This window comes from Aquarana catesbeiana, linkage group LG13 (assembly GCF_042186555.1).
Source record: "Aquarana catesbeiana isolate 2022-GZ linkage group LG13, ASM4218655v1, whole genome shotgun sequence".
NCBI classification, from domain to species: Eukaryota; Metazoa; Chordata; class Amphibia; order Anura; family Ranidae; genus Aquarana; species Aquarana catesbeiana.
Window position 1 is genome coordinate 176,236,883 of NC_133336.1, and position 19,436 is coordinate 176,256,318.

Consider the following 19,436-nt stretch of genomic DNA (forward strand, 5'->3'; position numbering starts at 1 on the left):
GGGAGACACAGCAAACCTTCTGGCAATGGCATGTATTTATGTGCCATCTTGGAGGAGTTGGACTGCCTGTGCAACCTCTACAGGGTCCAGGTCTCGTCTCATGCTACCAGTAGTGACACTGACATTTGCAAAATGCAAAACTAGTGAAACACAGTCACAAAAGATGAGTAGGGAAAAAAATGTCAGTGGACTCCACCTGTAAAACCATTCCTGTTTTGGAGCTTGTCTCATTGTTGCCCATCTAGTGCATTGGTAATTTAATTAATACCAAAGCAGCTGAAACTGATTAACAACTCCCTCTGCTACTTAAAGTGTTTGTAACCCTAAAAAAAAGAGACATCCTGTTTCGTTATAACAGGTTAACCACTTCAGACCCCGGGAGGATTTGCCCCCTTAATGACCAGAGCATTTTTTGCATTTCAGTGCAACTTCGGGTCCGACTTGAAAGACATCTTTGCGACTTCATGCACAGATGTCTGTTGAAGTCGGCAAAAGTAGTGCAGGAACTGCCGGAAATAGGCTGCATGACAAATTGCATGACAAATCGCTTCAATGTGAACGAGGGCTGATGCCTGTCAGTCTAGGTGGACGGCCATGTCTTAGCAGGTTTACAGTTGTGTCATACTCTTTCCATTTTCGGATGATGGATTGAACAGTGCTCCGTGAGACGTTCAAAGCTTGGGATATTTTTTTATAACCTAACCCTGCTTTAGCCACTTACAGACCAGAAGTTTTTTCCCCTTAATGACCAGGCCATACGGCACTGCGTCGCTTTAACTTACAATTGCGCGGTCGTGCGACACTGTACCCAAACAAAATTGATGTCCTTTTATCCCTAAAGGAGCCGACGTACACCTATGGCGATTTGCAGGAATGTGCGAGCCTGCCGCCGTATAACGATGATGCCTGATCGGCAAGTGGTTAAACGCCTCCACAACTTTATCCCTGACCTGTCTGGTGTGTTCCTTGGCCTTCATGATGATGTTTGTTCACACGTGGACTCTATTTACTAATTAGGTTACTTCTGAAGGCAGTCGGTTCCACTAGATTTTAGTTAGGGGTAACAGAGTAAAGGGTGCTGAATACAAATGCACGCCACACTTTTCAGATATTTATTTGTAAAATATTTTAATAACCATTTATTATTTTCCTTCCACTTCATAATTATGTGCCACTTTGTGTTGGTCTATCACATAAAATCCCAATAAAACGCATTTACGTTTTTTGGTTGTAACATGACAAAATGTGGAAAATGTCAAGGGGTATGAATACTTTTTCAAGTCACTGTATATACTGTATATACTTATATATAAACCTATTATATAACAGCGCCGCTTGCATTAACATATAAAAAACCTACAAACACAAGGGTATTTGAAGCTCATCTTTGCAGCACTTAGTTCTCGTAGACCATAGACTGGAAAATGAGAGTAGCGATTAAACCATTAATTTATTGATTAAATACATTAATTCAGCTTCTTAAAGTATTCTCCATGCCAACTCCAGCCAAAATGCTGAGCAACAGGAAAAAAACACTCCACTTGCTAATTCACCAACAGTCTTCCACTTACTGAATTCAATTTAACAGTCTGGCCAGACTTTAGCGCAAGCGTTTCCATCATCTTTCTGTAAAAAGGACATAAAACTTCATCATCACTCTGGCGTAGAAACATAAGGTGGACGGACATGATTTTAGAGTCTTTATTTAAAATCCTTAACAGTCAGGTTCCCAGTGTTGGAGAGCGTTATTCCCAGAGCCGGGCCAGCACTTATGTAATTGAGTTAAACTGTCTTTTATACGGAGACTGGGATTCAGATGGACTAATCTCTGAAGCCTTTCAGCGGTATTAAAATACATGAATTATGTACAGCAATCAATTAAAAAAAACTGCAGATCTAGCAAGATGTCCGATTTTACAGGAAAGCCAATACCTCCTATGGCTATGAACAGCCTCATTTTCTGCATTGTTCTACAGGAGAACCTATTCATTTGCAACAAACCTATGGCTATAGTTCCAAATTAGATCCTACACTCCCTTTAGGGGACCTCTACTCTAAATCTTTGTAGGGGGAATTATGTATTGGAATCCATAAAAATTGTGGATTAATACTTCAGAAAAATGTCACTTTGACACTTGAGCCTATTGTCTGAAGAGCTTTAAAGCCAATGTCCAGGCAAGCAGCTAATTACTTTATACAGTATATTTTCAATCGGTATTACTTATCAAAGGATTTATATTTCAGCACAGCCACCGCTTTTTCCGGGACAGTTAGGGTCCATTCCCCACCAGGGATATCTGCTGTGGTGCATTTAACTCTTTTTACTGCCACCGATGTATGTCCTAGGTCAAGGGCATTGGGGGGCACATGGGGGGAGGTTATACGCACACTCCTGGGTGCTGTAGTGTGTGTAAAACCCCCTGCTGCAGCTAGGGGCGTGTAGATCTGATAGGCTGACTGAAAGCTTACAGGCAGGAGCAATTGGATGGCCATGTGTAGCGCTACCCTCCTGAGGGCTGCTGGTAGAATCTGTACCCCACTGGTTGCCCCGACCTCGCAAGTCCTCTGACACCTTGGGTTCAGTCATTATTACCAATAGCACAGGTAATAAGAGACACACACAAATCTAGTGTAGCACCCTCTACTTAGGTAGGTGCTAGAGTTAGGATTTTTTGGTGAGTGCATGTAAATTTAGGCAGGCCTAGCTGAAAGCTAGGCCTATTTGTTTTGATCTGTGTAGGCTGGGAGTGGCTCAGAGTAGGCCGGAAACTTAGCATCACTTCTCGGTTACCTTCCTTCGAGAAGAGAGGAGGGAAAGAGAGGTGGAGCTTCCTTGGGTGTTCTAAGGAGCCCAGACCAATCCCCAACTTGGATTGGCAAACCTCCTTAAATACCTAGAGTCAGCCCAGCTTGGGTGGAGTTGTCGGGTGGAAGAACTGGGGATGGAGTACCAGGCTGTCAGGGCATTTGAGGCCACTCCCCATTCTGGGGGGGTGACCTTGGGCCTGGGGACTTGGGTGCAGGACGGATCCTTTCAAAGAACCCATAAAGGATCTGAACAGGAGGCATGTCAGAGAGGAGTCAGAGAGGACAGCAGGAACTAGTATTGCCAAGCAAGTCTTCAGGAGGGAGCCACCATTGTGTGTGTGCAGTAGGGATGGGCCGAACACCCCCCGGTTCGGTTCGCACCAGAACATACCGAACAGGCAAAAAATTTGGCAGAACACACGAACACTGTTAAAGACTATGGGACTATGAATAATCAAAAGTGCTCATTTTAAAGGCTTATATGCAAGTTATTGTCATAAAAAGTGTTTGGGGACCTGGGTCCTGCCTCAGGTGACATGTATCAATGCAAAAATTTTCGGGTCTCGGCAATATAGATAAAACTCATTGAAAAAAGAGCATTTGGGTCTGGTATGAATATTACCAGAGGTAGGTAGGCCGGCTGTCCCTGCCTACAAATGGCAGTCACTGAGTCAGAGTCGGGCCTAACCATGTGCTAACTGTGCCTGGAGTTAAGTGTTGTGCAGGAGAGAGATAAAGAGTGATAGTCTGTAAGCGTTGCAGGAGGAGTTTGAAGAAGTGTCATGTACAGAGAGTGTACATAGTTCTGTCCCAAATTGACTGTTCTGAAATTCAACTGGGTATCCCATATATTCCCATCCCTATCCAAGTTCAAATCCCTCAATAAAAATAGCAAAAACAAGCACATGGACTGTTCATTGTCTCCAAGGTGATTAGGAAGTGAATGCCGGGCTGGGCAGGGTGACAGGTGGACCACAACTTTCAGCAGCCCTTACGGGGTAACAGCTATACTAGTGAAACAGTTAAGCTTTGTTTACTGGTGCAATAAAGACATTTAAAAGGTGAACAACATAAACTTGTACTTGATGGAAATATCTCAGGTGAAGCATCACTGATGGTAAAAAAAACAAAAATAGCAGCAAATAATATCTGATGACAAAATATAAAGAACAATTAGGAGGGCAGAGGGATGGCTTTTAGCTATGTCAGACCACTCCCTCCTGTACCTCAACCCACAGGCGCAAGTAATGTGAGAAATGGAATAACATTCAACAAACTGTTTAACTTGTAGGATTTAACCTACTTCTTTAAAGACAGAGTTCCAGGCAAATCAAGGCTCTTTGTGCACAGTGAAACAAATCCCTTATGAATAGGGGGGAGGTTAGGCGTAGTTCCATTTTAAAGAGGTGAAGTCTTTGGATCTTCAGCTAGCACTTTGATGAGTTGTATTTGAAGAAATCCTGAATGGCAGAGCAAAGCAATTCAAACTGGTGCATTTTAACAAGCAAGAGATGCTGGGTATGCCTATGATGCTCTGGTGCCAAGTGAACACTGTGGCTGCTTGCAGGGCTGTCTTAATGCATGGGCACCCCTGGGAAGTGCCCAGGGGCCCCAAGTGCATGGGGGTCCCATAATAATCTTGAATTATAGCATACTTGCCAACTGTCCCAGATTTGCCAGGACAGTCTCGTTTTTTACTAAGCTGCTTCCCATAACCTGTATTGTGCCCTCCTCACCCCCTGTACTCTGCCCTTCTGCACCCCCCTTTCTGCGTCCTTTTTGTTGATTAGTCTTTGATTTATGACATGTTTTCTTACTGTTTAAAATCAATTCTAAAGTACTAATAAATGTATGTTTAATTCTATCAACTATTTATACTTTAATTCTTGGGAGTAGGTGCGTAAATTGGGGCAGACTTTGCCCAGGGGCCCACGATGCTGATAAGATGGCCCTGGCTGCTTGCTAAGCATACTTACCAACTGTCATGAATTATTTTACCATTTTTTTTTTTGCCGCCGCCGCCGCTAGAGGTCCGTGGTCGACGGAGACAATGTTTCCATCGGCCGCCATTTTCCCGAAGACCAAAACAAACTTTTACTGTTTAGTAATGGCCGGGTGGCTGCCAATAGAATTTGAGCTGTGGCACCCCCCACCTCCCGCCCCGCTGCCGTGTGTCTGTGACCTGATGTGGGAAGAGGCAGGGGTGGGCGGCGCCGCAGCTCAATTGCTATTGGCAGCCACCCGGCTATTTTGTCCCATTCTGTTTAGTAATGGCGGCGGAGAGGGTCTCCACTGCTGGGAATGCCTGATGTAAGGAAAGGGGGGGCTCCATTGGGGGATGCCTGGTGTAAGGACAGGACTACGCTGGCAATGCCTGATGTAAGGGGGGTCTCTGCTGGCAATGCCTGATGTAAGGGGGGACTCCGCTGGCAATGTCTGATGTAAGGGAGGACTCCGCTGGCAATGTCTGATGTAAGGGAGGACTCCGCTGGCAATGTCTGATGTAAGGGGGGACTCTTCTGGCAATGTCTGATGTAAGGGGGACTCCGCTGGGAATGCCTGATGTAAGGGGGGACTCCACTGGCAATGTCTGATGTAAGGGGGGACTCGGCTGGCAATGTCTGATGTAAGGGAGGACTCCGCTGGCAATGTCTGATGTAAGGGAGGACTCCGCTGGCAATGTCTGATGTAAGGGAGGACTCTGCTGGCAATGCCTAATGTAAGGGGGGACTCCGCTGGGAATGTCTGATGTTAGGGGGGACTCCGCTGGCAATGTCTGATGTAAGGGAGGACTCCGCTGGCAATGTCTGATGTAAGGGAGGACTCCGCTGGCAATGTCTGATGTAAGGGAGGACTCCGCTGGCAATGTCTGATGTAAGGGAGGACTCTGTTGGCAATGTCTGATGTAAGGGAGGACTCCTCTGGCAATGCCTGATGTAAGGGGGGACTCAGCTAGCAATGCCTAATGTAGGGGAGACTCTGCTGGCAATGTCTGATGTAAGGGAGGACTCTGCTGGCAATGCCTGATGTAGGGGGGGACTCCGCTGTCAATGTCTGATGTAAGGGAGGACTCTGCTGGCAATGCCTGATGTAAGGGAGGAGTCAGCTGGAAATGCCTGATGTAGGGGGGACTCCGCTGGCAATATCTGATGTAAGGGAGGACTTTGCTAGCAATGCCTGATGTAAGGGGGGACTCCGCTGGCAATGCCTGATGTAAGGGAGGAGTCAGCTGGAAATGCCTGATGTAAGGGGGGACTCTGCTGGGGGCACCTGATGACATCTGGTGGTAGGCGACATGGCAGGTGACACGCTCAGGGCTTCCACTGATTCTGCATTATGGTGAGTTAAATAATTTCATTCTATATTACAATGTTATAATAGAAATAATGCACTTCAATCATCCTGACACCATAACAACCTTGGTGCCAGGATGATTAAAGTGCCAACACCAGGTGTTTGGAGTATCTTTATCTGCTGATTGTTAAACTTTCTGGAATACACATATTTCTACTGTTGTGTAGGATCTGGGCCTGCTGTCCCTCCATCCCTCTTTCTTTCTCTCTTCTCTCTTTTTCTTTCTCTTTCTTTTTCTTTCTTTCTCCCTCCATCCGTCATTCATCTCATACCACACTCCTTCTGGGCCACACCCATTTAAGACACGCCCACTATTTGGCTCAAACCACGCCCATTTTCGAAGTGTCGCAAAGCAAAACGCACCACATTTTTCTGTTATGGTATGCCCCGCCTACAAAAGAATGCCATGCCCCCTAATTATAGCAAGGCTCCACCTACATGCAAAAATGTGTCCCGAATTTTTTTTTTGCAATGTTGACAACTATGCTAAGGTGTACTGTGTCATGGCGTTCCACAGACATAAACAATGTGAGAAGAGACAACATTGTCTGCATGCAGTGTCTATTAGCAGTAGAGGGGCAAGTGCTCGCTCACCGATACTGTAACTGATTATGATAATGACAATGTTGAAGGCTTTACAGGGTCCTCCTCAGGGTCCTGGCTCATGGGATGGCATCCGACCTCTGTCGCGCCAGGGCCCTGCTGGACCTGGTGTGGATGGAGCAGGAGCGGCTTCCAAACAGTAGGGAGATGTGGGCAGCAGATGCCTCTTGGACACACACATGCGATGACTAGCATATTCAATTAGTTTCCTAACAAATCGAAATTCAGCTGAATTTTGCATCTTTTGGACATTCGGATGCATCTTGTAAATGTGTAAAAGTGTAAATTTGCTGTCTCCTCAGAATAACTCAACACACAGCCATTAATGTCTAAACCGCTGGCAACAAAAGTGAGTCTATCTTGTTTATGCATATACGCTAAGGTTATGCTCTCGGCATCGACTTATGGGTACACGCCTAATCTAAATCCCAAACTCTCTCCTTTTTGCAATTGAACAGGGATGGAGGCATATGTCTATGTGGGCCTCATTTAAAGCCCCAATCTTTTTCTATGATTTATTTTGAGGGGACGGTAAATTTACACTGTTATACAAGCTGTACACTCACTACTTTACATTGTAGCAAAGTGTCATTTCTTCAGTGTTGTCACATGAAAAGATATAATAAAATATTTACAAAAATGTGAGGGGTGCACTCACTTTTGTGAGATACTGTACATAAATATCGAATTTAAATGATATACATACAAAACAAATTGATTCGGTATAATGAATATCGACGCTCTACAGAAATAACAAATTATCCGAAAGTGAATTAAAGTAACATAACAAATATAACAGGATTCAAAGGTGGAGAGCAAGGGGGTAGGACTCTAGCACGGGCCCTTTGCCCACCTCTTCACTTCACGCAATCCCTTGAGACCTTTCAGGCTCACTTCCCATTTCCACTCCCTCCCCAGGAGTGCCTCTTGGTTTCCATGCCTGCCCTGGTTGCTGCCCGTGTGTGTTGTCTCCCCCGAACTGTCCACCATGGCTCCCGGTTGGAGGTGCCCTCAGAAGGCCTGCGGCACCCGGCTAACATACCACCAATATACGTACCAGAGTAAGTAAGCATGCACCCCTATTCATGTTCTTCATTTATTATTTAAAATTTTTGATTACTCATATATCATTATAGATTCACCACGTGCTTTGATCCTGACGAGTGGTTCAAAAGCCACGAAATGCGTAGAGCTACCAAACACCATGCTTCTACCAACATCTACCCAGAGCCTCAAGTTACTATGCAACACTCATATGTACAGGTCTAGTGAGGCCATAGGTTCTACAGGCATTATTTTGAAAATTTTTTTACCCTATATTGCTTTTTTGAACTTTGGAATACTATTGCGGTTTTACCATGAGATACCAATCTTATTACTATGTTCAATGTTATTACCTCGTCTACCATTGGTACCAGTACTATTTGTATGTATTACTGTAATAACCAATACATTTCCTATAAGTTCACCAATTTACTCTCTTGCTACCATGTGTTTTATGTAAAGTCCCACCCCCTTGCTCTCCTCCTTTAAATTGAATAGGGATGGAAACACATGACCTTACCAGGCCATGGTTTCATTCAAAATCCCCAGGGGTGGAAATACATGGCCTTACCAGGCCTTGGCTTCATTAAAGTCCCAAACCAAAGTGAGGTTTGTGAACACAGCAATAAGCAAACACAGCAAACAGTGAACATAAACAACCCCAGTTAACAGAACCAAACCCCACTGACAAAATAACTGATGACCCTAACGACTGACTATATACAAAATACAATATAAGGGACAAGAGTACAGGGAATGCAAGAATGCAAAGAAGGTGGGATCACGACTGGGTACTCAAGCAAGGGCAAGACAGAGGGAGGCAGGGGCAAGGCAGCGGGGTACAGGAAGCTTCAGGACAGGTATCAGGCACAACTGGCAGCAAGGAGGCAATCAGAATAGTGACGCAATGGGGAAAGGGAGGAACAGCCTTAAATAGCCAACTAATGGCTGAACCCAGGTGTGGCTCTTGGGAGACACCTGCTGATTGACACTGGAGCTGCAGCAAACAGCCCAGAGCAGCACAGTGCCACCAGCAGGTGAACTCAATCCTAACAACCTTTTAATAAGCTCTCCCAGTAGTCTGTTCTTCTCTCCCGACCAGCTGGAAGTTGTAGTTCAAAGCAGTCCATCTAAAAGTAAAACCCCAGCTTCCTGAACTACACGTCCCAAGATGCTTTGTTTTGCACTTTGTGCTGTCACTTTCTGAATGTAGAGTGACTGAGTTCTGAGTCCAGGCCAAACACTAACAGGAAACAGCTTCACAGCAGCGATGTTGCAAAGTGTCTCCTGAATTGCAGTTGATAATAACCAGCTCTTGGCTACACATGCTTCCCGGGCTCTGTTAACTCACCTGTGGGTAGATGAGAGGGATACCAGGGAACGTTCATTCACTAGGTAGTAAGAACCTTGTCACTTTGGGTTTCTGCTGTCACTTTCTCCAGCTGCCGTGGCCAGAGAAGAAAGTAATGGAGCACGTCCTATACTCCATTCACTTCAGTAGAATGCAGGGAAGACTTCAGGGGTCTAATAGATTCCTAATATCTCATTAAAACAGAACTAAAGTTTGCAAAACTTACCTCAGCTTTACCAGCCCAACACCCATGAGTCCTGTGCTGGCATCTTCTCTCTGGCTTCTTCCAGGCGCTGGTCTTCGGTCATCTTGATTGGATGGTGCGGGATGACATCACTCCCACACATGCGCAAGAGTGCAGTCATCCCGACACTCAGGATCTGTGCCAGAATGTATATTTAGCTGTACATTTACAGCCCAGTGTACATCCTACAGAAGACTGTGAACAGGCAGGTCTATTTTATTCCAGAAGAGCTCTGGCTCTTCTGCAATAAGGAGCATGCCTGTTCAGTTTTTCTATTTGAGGCTGGGTTCACACCTATGCGAATCGGATGCCGCTTTCCCCGCATCCAATTCGCATAGCAGGAGAATGTGACTATGGAGCCAGTTCACATATCTCCACAGCAGGTCTGGTGCGTTTTGCCAGAAAAACGTGTGCCTCTTTTGATCCGCTTCAGGTCCGAATTCAGCCCAAAATTCTGGCTGAAATCAGACCTGAAACAGTGAACCAGGACACACCAGACCCCTGCTGTGCGACGGATTCGTCTTAGGTGTGAACCCAGCCTTAGACTTAAAGCGGGATTCCGGCCAGCTAAAAAAAAATTTAAAGTCAGCAGCTACAAACACTGTAGCTGCTGACTTTAAATAAGTAGACTTACCTGTTCTGGGTGCCCGCGATGTCGGCCGCCCGAGGCCGACCCGTCCCTCGGCTCTCGGGTCCCGGCACCACCATCCTAGGTAAGGGAAACAGGCAGTGGAGCCTTGCGGCTTCACTGCCAGTTTCCTACTGCGCACGCGCGAGTGGCGCGGCGATCTGTGAATGGCCCCGTGGTGTTCTGGGAACACACACATTTCCCGGAAGACAATGGGGCCACTCACCGTGGAGAAGAACACGCCGCGGAATAGGAAGAGGCAGATTAGGAAGACTGCCTAGCAACAAGGGTTTAGGTAAGTATAATTTTTTTTTTTTTCCAAATGTTTTTTTTTTATTTTTTTAGGATTTTTGGTGGCATTTTTTTTTTCCAGGGTGGACCTCCACTTTAACCACTTGCTTACTGGGCACTTAAACCCCCCTCCTGCCCAGACCAATTTTCAGCTTTCAGCGCTGTCGCACTTTGAATGACAATGGTGCGGTCATACAACAACTGTACCCAAATGAAATTTTTATCATTTTTTGCCCACAAATAGAGCTTTCTTTTGGTGGTATTTAATCACAGCTGGGATTTTTATTTTTTGCTAAACAAACAAAAAAAGATGGAAAATTTTGAAAAAAAAAAAAATCATGTTTCATAGTTTGTTATAAATTTTTGCAAACAGGTAATTTTTCTCCTTCATTGATATGTGCTGATGAGGCGGCACTGATAGTCACAGTTAAGGCGGCACTGATAGGCACAGTTAAGGCGGCACTGATAGGCACAGTTAAGGCAGCACTGATGGGGACAGATAAGGTGGTACTGATGGGCACAGATAAGGCGGCACTGATGGCCATTAATGGGCACTGATGGGTGGCACTGATGGGTGGCACGGATAGGTGGCACTGATAGGTACCACTGATGGGGGGCACTGATGGGCAGCACTGATGGGGGGCACTGATGGGTAGCACTGATGGGCAGTGATAGGCGGCACTGATGGACAGTGATGGGCACTGGTAGGTGACACTAATGGGCACTGATAGGTGGCACTGATGTGCAGCACTGTTGTTGCACTGATGTGGCCACTGATGGGTGGCACTGTGGGCGCTGATGGGTGGCACTGATGGGTGGCACTGTGGGCACTGATGGATGGCACTGATGGGTGGCACTGTGGGCGCTGATGGGTGGCACTGTGGGCACTGATGGATGGCACTGATGGATGGCCCTGTGGGCACTGATGGGTGACGCTGGTGGGCACTGGTAGGTGGCAGTGCTGCCTATTGCTGTTGGGGCAGATGATCGCCGTGATCGGGACTGATGTCCCTCTCACGGCCGCCAGTGATCGGGTTTTTTTTTCCTCCTCACGCTCTCAGCGCGAGGAGGCAAAATAGCCAATTACCGGCTGTTTACATCACATGATCAGCTGTCATTGGCTGACAGCTGATCATGTGGTAAGGGGTCGGGACCGACCCCTTACTCTGATCTGTGATCAGGCGAGTCTCATAGACTCACTGATCACTGACCGCGCCGCGCGCGCCCTGCAGGGGGCGCGCAGGCCGCTCGTGCACGGGACGATGTCAATAGACGTAGTCCAGATAATGTTGCCGTCATTTGGCGCTGTTGCCGTCATTTGGCAATGGCCCAGATCTGAAGTGGTTAAAGTGGTTGTAAAGGTAAAGAAACAATTTCTTTTTTTTTGTTTCATAAAGGTTTTTATTGATTGAACATGAAATTACATGAAAGCATTGTAATAGTACATTTGCATAAAAGTGGTACATATGACAATTGGTTAAAGTACAGTAAAGGACGGTATATACATACAATATGGTTGTAGAAAGTTACAAAAATGAACATTTTTATTTATGCTAAATATATTTTCAAGTAACATCATGGGAATCTTGAATTGGAGTTATGGGTAATAACTGACCCAGATTGTGGCTTGAAGGGAAAAAGAAAGAGAAAAAAAAAAAAAAAAAGGGGGGGGGTAGGGGATTGTTTAAATGACCTGTTATTTTCGTTATGTTTTCTTAAACCTTCTTATGAATCCTATTAAATGTTGAGTGCTTTGTATGTCTGAGAATTTTTGAATTCTATCCATTTGTACCATGTTGAAGCAAAATAAGTTATTTTCTCCTGAGATATGCTTATGAGTTCTTCTATTTTTTCTATATTGTTTATTCTGCGGAACCATTCTTTTTTTGACGGTATAGAGTTAGAGCGCCAGTGGCATGGGATACAGTGTCTTGCAGCGTTTACCATAAACATGGTTAGAGATTTTAGGTATTGTTTTTTGGGAATAGTATTGTAGTGTAATAAGTATTGTGCTGGGTTGAAACTTAAGTTTTCTGAGGTGATTGAAGTGACGGTTTCGTGAACCATTTTCCAAAATGTTTTGATTAGTGGGCAAGTCCACCAGATGTGTATCATGAAACAATTTCTATTAATGTCTCCTACACTGTGTAAATGTTTTTTTTTTTTAATTAAAACGATGCTTGTAAATATCTTATCTTTGATCTCTTCTGGCCGGTCAAGTGACCTCCGGCCGCCTTTATTTCTCCGATCTATGGGCTACAGTGGGAGGGGCCGAGATCCCCTCTGATGTCAGCCGGGGAGGTCATATGACAGCTGTGCTGGCTGCTCAGCCCATCCCGCTGTAGCCCTTAGATCTGGTAGGAGAGCAGCCGGAGGTCACATGAACGGTCAGAAGAGATCAAAGATAGGGTATTTCCAGGCATCATTTTAAAAAAAAAACATTTACACAGTGTAGGAGAGATTAATAGAACAGAGAAGCTGGCTGTAATTGTTTTTTACTTTTACTGCCAGCTACTAATAGCTGCAGGAGGGGGGAGGGTGGAGAGAGGGAGAGACACACACAGTAGCTGACAGGCAGGGAAGGAGGGGGAGAGAAACTGTCCACAGTAATCAGGAATCAGCAGCCATGATTACAGTGGTCAGTACAGAGAGGGGGACAAAGGAACAGGTGGGATCAGACAGATTTTTTGCAGCTTAGGAAGGGGCAGCTTAGACAGCACAAGCACTGTGCTGTTTAATCCGCTATAGGGGAACCGGAGTTCTTTTTTTTAGGGTTATAACCACTTTATGTTCCACTTTAACTCTAAACTGACCCATAGGGGGCTTTTAAATTATTGTCTATGCAAAATGTAGGGTATTTATGCCATTGTTTCACAGGCACACCCTGTTTTTATGGTTGACATGCTGATTCTCGGCTGATTCTCAATTCTATTTACTCGGTACAACCTCATCTGGGCAGTAGCCATAGGAGAGAGCCAGTTGAAGGCACCGAGGTCCCAGGTAGGCTTATCTTGGGGGCCTAAACAAAGAACATCCAAGGGGTCAGGAGATATCTCATGGGAGGAAAGCCAGAAAATATGGTGTGGGAGAGAGCCCAAATTGTCCAGAGGCTAAGTGAGTCTTCATGTCCCTGATGGGGAAGAACCTGGGGAATATCGGCAGGAGGCAACCGATGATTCTGTGGCTAAGTGAGTACAAGACCTCAGTGCTACAAGAGTGACTGAGTGGTGCTTTAGATTCTGGGAAGATGACAGGTCACAGGCAGTAAGGAGAGTCTTTTGGGACATTTTCCTGGGAGAAGTTCAGCCAGAAGCTGTGCAAGTACAGCCAAGCAGCAGTAAAATACCATTGGGTGTTGTACAAGTGCAGCTGAAGTTGTACAAGTCTCAACATCCAAGGGGTCAGGAGAAATCTCACGGAAGGAAAGTCAGAAAAGAAACTGTAGGAGAGAGCCCAAGTTGTACAAAGTGAGGTTTCATCTCCCTCACAGGGAAAGAACCTGGAATATCGGCAGGAGGCAACTGATGATCCTGTGGCTAAGTGTGTATAAGGCCCAGTGCTGACTGAATGGCAGAGTGACTGAATGGTGCTTTAGACTCTGAGAAGAAGACGGGTCACAGGCAGTAAGGAGATTCGTTTGGGACTTTTTGCTGGGAGAACTTCAGCCAGGAGCTGTGCATGTACAGTCAAGCAGGGGTGAAATACCATTGGGTGTTGTACAAGTGCAACTGAGTACAAGTCTCAACAGTTAGGCAAGAGCAGCCTGAAGGTCAGCAGTCCTCAAGTTGTTCAAGTTCTACAGTTTCAAGGTATTCCATGCTCCCTACCCCCATTCAAGTTCATCATTCCCCAATAAAACTCACAAAAAGAAAACCAGCGAAGGACAGGCGGTGGGGGGGGGGGGGTATCGATAGTTTCAAGAAACTATTAAATAACACCTGAAAGCCCACAACATACAGGGATATACAAGGTAATACCGACATATAATCACACACATAGGTTGGACTTGATGGACTTGTGCTTTTTTCGACCTCACCTACTATGTAAGTATGTAACTGTCGAGAATGCTGTGTGCCTGGTTGTGTGTGTGTTAAGGGGAGGAATAGACCCAAAATACCAGCAGCTCTTTTAAGGGAGTGCGCTACACATTAAAAAATAAATGAATACACAATTGATTCATGAAAAGTGCTGTGTTTATGTGTGCTTTATATCTGTCTGGTGTTCGTGTTTTAGCCTCTCCTGTACCATCATAAAATGATAACACAAGGCAAATAACACAGTCATGCACTCTGTGACAAAGACAGGAGAGTCCCATCTGAATGACTGCAATAGTTAATCACAAGACTCAAAGATTCATTGTGACAAGAGAGCACAGTCATTTCATCATAAAGAAGGATAAATGATGCCCTGCCTGCTACCTCCATTTCACAATGATGGTGAATGAAAGCCCAAAGAGTTACCAGCCGTGTCCTCCTAACAGAGATATATTGTGCTTTCATTGAAAAAGGAACTCTAGCCATGAAGTTAGATTAATTTTTAGCTTTGCATAGACCGAGGGAAGTTAAGAATCTCTTTTTTTGTTGCTACATGATTCCCTTTATTACATTTGTGGCCATCCGGGCAGAAAGTTAGAGCAAATTTCCCTAAATGGGAAACAGACAGTGATAAAATCCTGACAGGGGCTCCTAGGTAGTAGGGGTCTTTATGTAATTTCTTACTTGAGAAGAAGTAACCACTGACACTAATGAACCTTGTAGCTATCTGGAAGGATAGCATTCTTTCCAATGACCCCCTACTGTAAAGACCATGCTTCCTACGGACCATCTGATGTAAGGAGCATTCTTCTCATTGGCCCCCAATGTAAAGACCATTCTTCCTACTGACCCAACAATGTTGGAAGGATTCTTCCCACTAGCACCCCCATTGTGTACAACATTCTTTCCACTGACCACCAATGTAGCATTCTTTTCATTGGCTACCAGTGTAAGTAACACATTTCCCATTGACTCCCAATGTAAGGAGCATTCTTCCCACTGACTCCCAATGTAAAGAGTATTCTTCCTACTGACCACCAGTGTAAGAAACATTCCTCCCACTAATCTCAATCTAAGGAGCATTCTTTCCACAGACCACCAATGTAGGGAGAATTATTCCCACTGGCCATTAGTGTAAGGATCATTTTCCACTTGATGCCCCAATGTAAGGAGCATTCTTCCCACAGACCCCCCTCCTTCCCAGTGTAAGGGACATTCCTCCCACTGACCACTAATGTTAGGAGCATTCTTCCCATTGACACCCCCAGTGTAAGGAACATTCTTCCTACTGACCACTAATGTAAGGAGCATTCTTTCCACTGACCACCAGTGTAAGGAACATTCTTCTCCCTGCCCATCAGTGTAAGGAACATTCTTCCCACTGATCTCAATGTAAAGAGCATTCTTTCCACTGACCACCAATGTAAGGAGCATTCTTTCCACTGCCCATCAGTGTAAGGAACATTCTTCCCATTTGCCCCCCCCCATGTATGGAGCATTCTTCCTATTGACCTCAAATGTAAGGAACATTCTTCCCACTGAACCCCCCCTCCTCCCAGTGTAAGGGACATTTTTCCCACTGACCACCAATGTAAGGAGCATTCATTCCCACTGCCCGTCAGTGTAAGGAACATTCTTCCCACTGACCCCAAATGTATGGGGGCATTCTTCCCACTGACCACCAATGTAAGGGACATTCTTCCCATTGACCACCAATGTAAGGGACATTCTTCCCCCTGACCACCAATGTAAGGAACATTCTACCCACTAATCCCCAATATAAGGAGCATTCTTACCACTGACCCTCAATGTATGTGTAGTGCTACTCGAGTAGGAACCACAGGAATTACTGTCCAGGTCTTCCCAACTTCAGCCCCGCAGCCTGGCACACAACAGGCTCATTCACTGTTTCTCCAAACACCAGTTTAGGGGATGTTGTTTTTGTTTGTTTTTATTTTTGGAGAATTTGGATAGGGATGAGGGAAGTGGTTAGATACTCCAAGAATAAGAACTACGTATGTACAACTGAGGACTTAATCTTCCTGTAGCTTAAGTAGTAGTAGAGCCAGTAGAGCAAAGTCCCTTAAAGTATTAAAGTGTCTGAACAGAGCTCTTCAAGATACCAGGCAGTTTCCCCATCAATAGACCCACAGCTGACTATAACTAGGCACCAGAGGGGTAACTGGAGCAAAAGGTCCTCAAGATCCAATAATGTCTGTACTCCCAAGGCCCAAGGACAGATGGATGCCTACTTCCAATCTTCCAAGTAATGCCTTCCAGTGATACCAGACAGATCAGTGGCAGACAGCTTGGAGCTGTGGTGTGACTTAAGGCCTTGTTAGCACTTGTGGTGGACGTGATAAGGAGGGGGGGGCAAAAAAAAAAAAAAGAAAAAGCAGTGGTGTATACATGCCAGTGCAAAAATGATTCCCCCCTTCACCTGAATGGGGAATCAGTGCAACCAACCCACAACCGCATGCAGTGCAATGCACTACATAGTAATTTTTTGCGCTGACTGGAGTTGTTTTAAGCTTTTTGGATTTACATATGTACCAAAACTTCATAAACAGACTGCAAGCAGAACTATAGACAAAACATATTATTTTTCATTTTGAATAGAGAAAAGAAGGGTTATAACTAGGGATGAGCCGAACACTCCCCAGTAGGGATGAGCTTCGTGTTCGAGTCGAACCCATGTTCGACTCGAACATCGGCTGTTCGATCGTTCGCCGAATTGCGAACGTTATGGGCCGTTCGCGCTAAATTCGTGTGGCGCGTCACGGCCCATAATTCACTGCGGCATCGCAGTGCATTGCTGGCTGATGATTGGCCAAGCATGCACTATGACCCGCATGCTTGGCCAATCACAGCGCTGTCAGTAGAGAGAGCTGTAATTGGCCAAAGCCAGGGTGGCTTTGGCCAATTATGGCTCAGGGGATTTAGTACACACCCCACACTATATAAGGCCGCCTGCACGGCGGCCCTGTGTAGTGTGTGTTCCGGTGTGCTGAGAGATAGAGAGAGAGAGAGACAGTGTCATTTGATTTGAGTTAGATAGATTAGGCAGAACAGTCAGTCAGTTAGCTGCACTTACAGTGTATTGTGTATATATATGCATCCCAGGTGTTGCATATATATATATACACTGTATTCAGTTTAGCTAGATCTGTTCCTGTTATCTTCTATCTAGACTATTTACATTTAATGCAGTGCGTCCTGCTCACAGTGTTCAGCTAGATCCGTTCCTGTTAAATTCCTACTGACCGGCAGGCTTGTCTGGTTACAGTATATAAAGCTACCTGAAGAAAATTACAGGTGTTCTATTTGATCCTATTAGTACCACGGTCAGGCAGCTAGACTATTTACATTTAGTACAGTGCGTCCTGCTCACAGTGTTCAGCTAGATCCGTTCCTGTTATCTTCCTACTGACAGGCAGGCTTGTCTGGTTACAGTATATAAAGCTACCTGAAGAAAATTACAGGTGTTCTATTTGATCCTATTAGTATCACGGTCAGGCAGCTAGACTATTTACATTTAGTACAGTGCGTCCTGCTCACAGTGTACAGCTAGATCCGTTCCTGTTATCTTCCTACTGACAGGCAGGCTTGTCTGGTTACAGTATATAAAGCTACCTGAAGAAAATTACAGGTGTTCTATTTGATCCTATTAGTACCACGGTCAGGCAGCTAGACTATTTACATTTAGTACAGTGCGTCCTGCTCACAGTGTACAGCTAGATCCGTTCCTGTTATCTTCCTACTGACAGGCAGGCTTGTCTGGTTACAGTATATAAAGCTACCTGAAGAAAATTACAGGTGTTCTATTTGATCCTATTAGTACCACGGTCAGGCAGCTAGACTATTTACATTTAGTACAGTGCGTCCTGCTCACAGTGTACAGCTAGATCCGTTCCTGTTATCTTCCTAATGACAGGCAGGCTTGTCTGGTTACAGTATATAAAGCTACCTGAAGAAAATTACAGGTGTTCTATTTGATCCTATTAGTACCACGGTCAGGCAGCTAGACTATTTACATTTAGTACAGTGCGTCCTGCTCACAGTGTTCAGCTAGATCCGTTCCTCTTATCTTCCTACTGACAGGCAGGCTTGTCTGGTTACAGTATATAAAGCTACTTGAAGAAAATTACAGGTGTTCTATCCCAGCTTAGTGCAGCTACAGGCCATTAGTATGTCTGGAAGGCCAAGAAGGAGAGGCAGACAGTCACAAGCCAATAAGAGAGGGCAAGCAGGCTCTGTGTCTAGTGCTGGTCGTGGAGACGGTGCATCCTCATCAGCACGTGGCCATGGGACACGCTTGGCCTTTTTTTCGGCAGCTGGCCATGTTGAGCCGCAACATGCGGAAGACTTGGTCGAGTGGATGACCAAGCCGTCCTCATCCTCCTCATCCTCTCTCACCCATGCCCAGGGTGCTTTGTCTGGCAAAGCAGCGGCCTCTTCCCTCAGCTCAATGTCATCAGTGACTCCTTCCCTAGCTCCACCATGTCCTCATGAGGATTCCCTCGAACTGTTTGACCACAGTGTTGGGTACATGCTCCAGGAGGATGCCCAGCGTTTGGAAGGCTCTGATGACGATACTGAGCTCGATGAAGGCAGTAACATGAGCGCGGACAGAGGGGGTGCCCAAGAAGGACAGCAATCTGGCAGTCATGCTCCCCCTGCTGCAGCATACTGCCAGGTTTGCTCCAGTGATGAGGAGGGAGGGGATGATGAGGTCACTGACTCAACGTGGGTGCCTGATAGGAGAGAGGAGGAGGAGGAGGAGGAGGAGGAGGAGGAGGAGGAGGAGGCGGCAGCACATCACCAACGAGGCAGGATGCCCTCCAGGGGCCAGCCTAAGGGAAGCACATTGACTGCATCACACCCCAAAGCTCCACATGTGCAGGGCGCTGCAGTCTCTGCGCGTTATTCAAAAAGTTCTTTGGTGTGGGCCTTTTTTGAGACGAGTGCATCAGATCGCACCGCTGCTATTTGCAACATATGTCTCAAGCGTATCTCGCGTGGCCAAAATATCTCCCGCTTGGGTACCACATGCTTGACCAGACATATGTTGACCTGCCA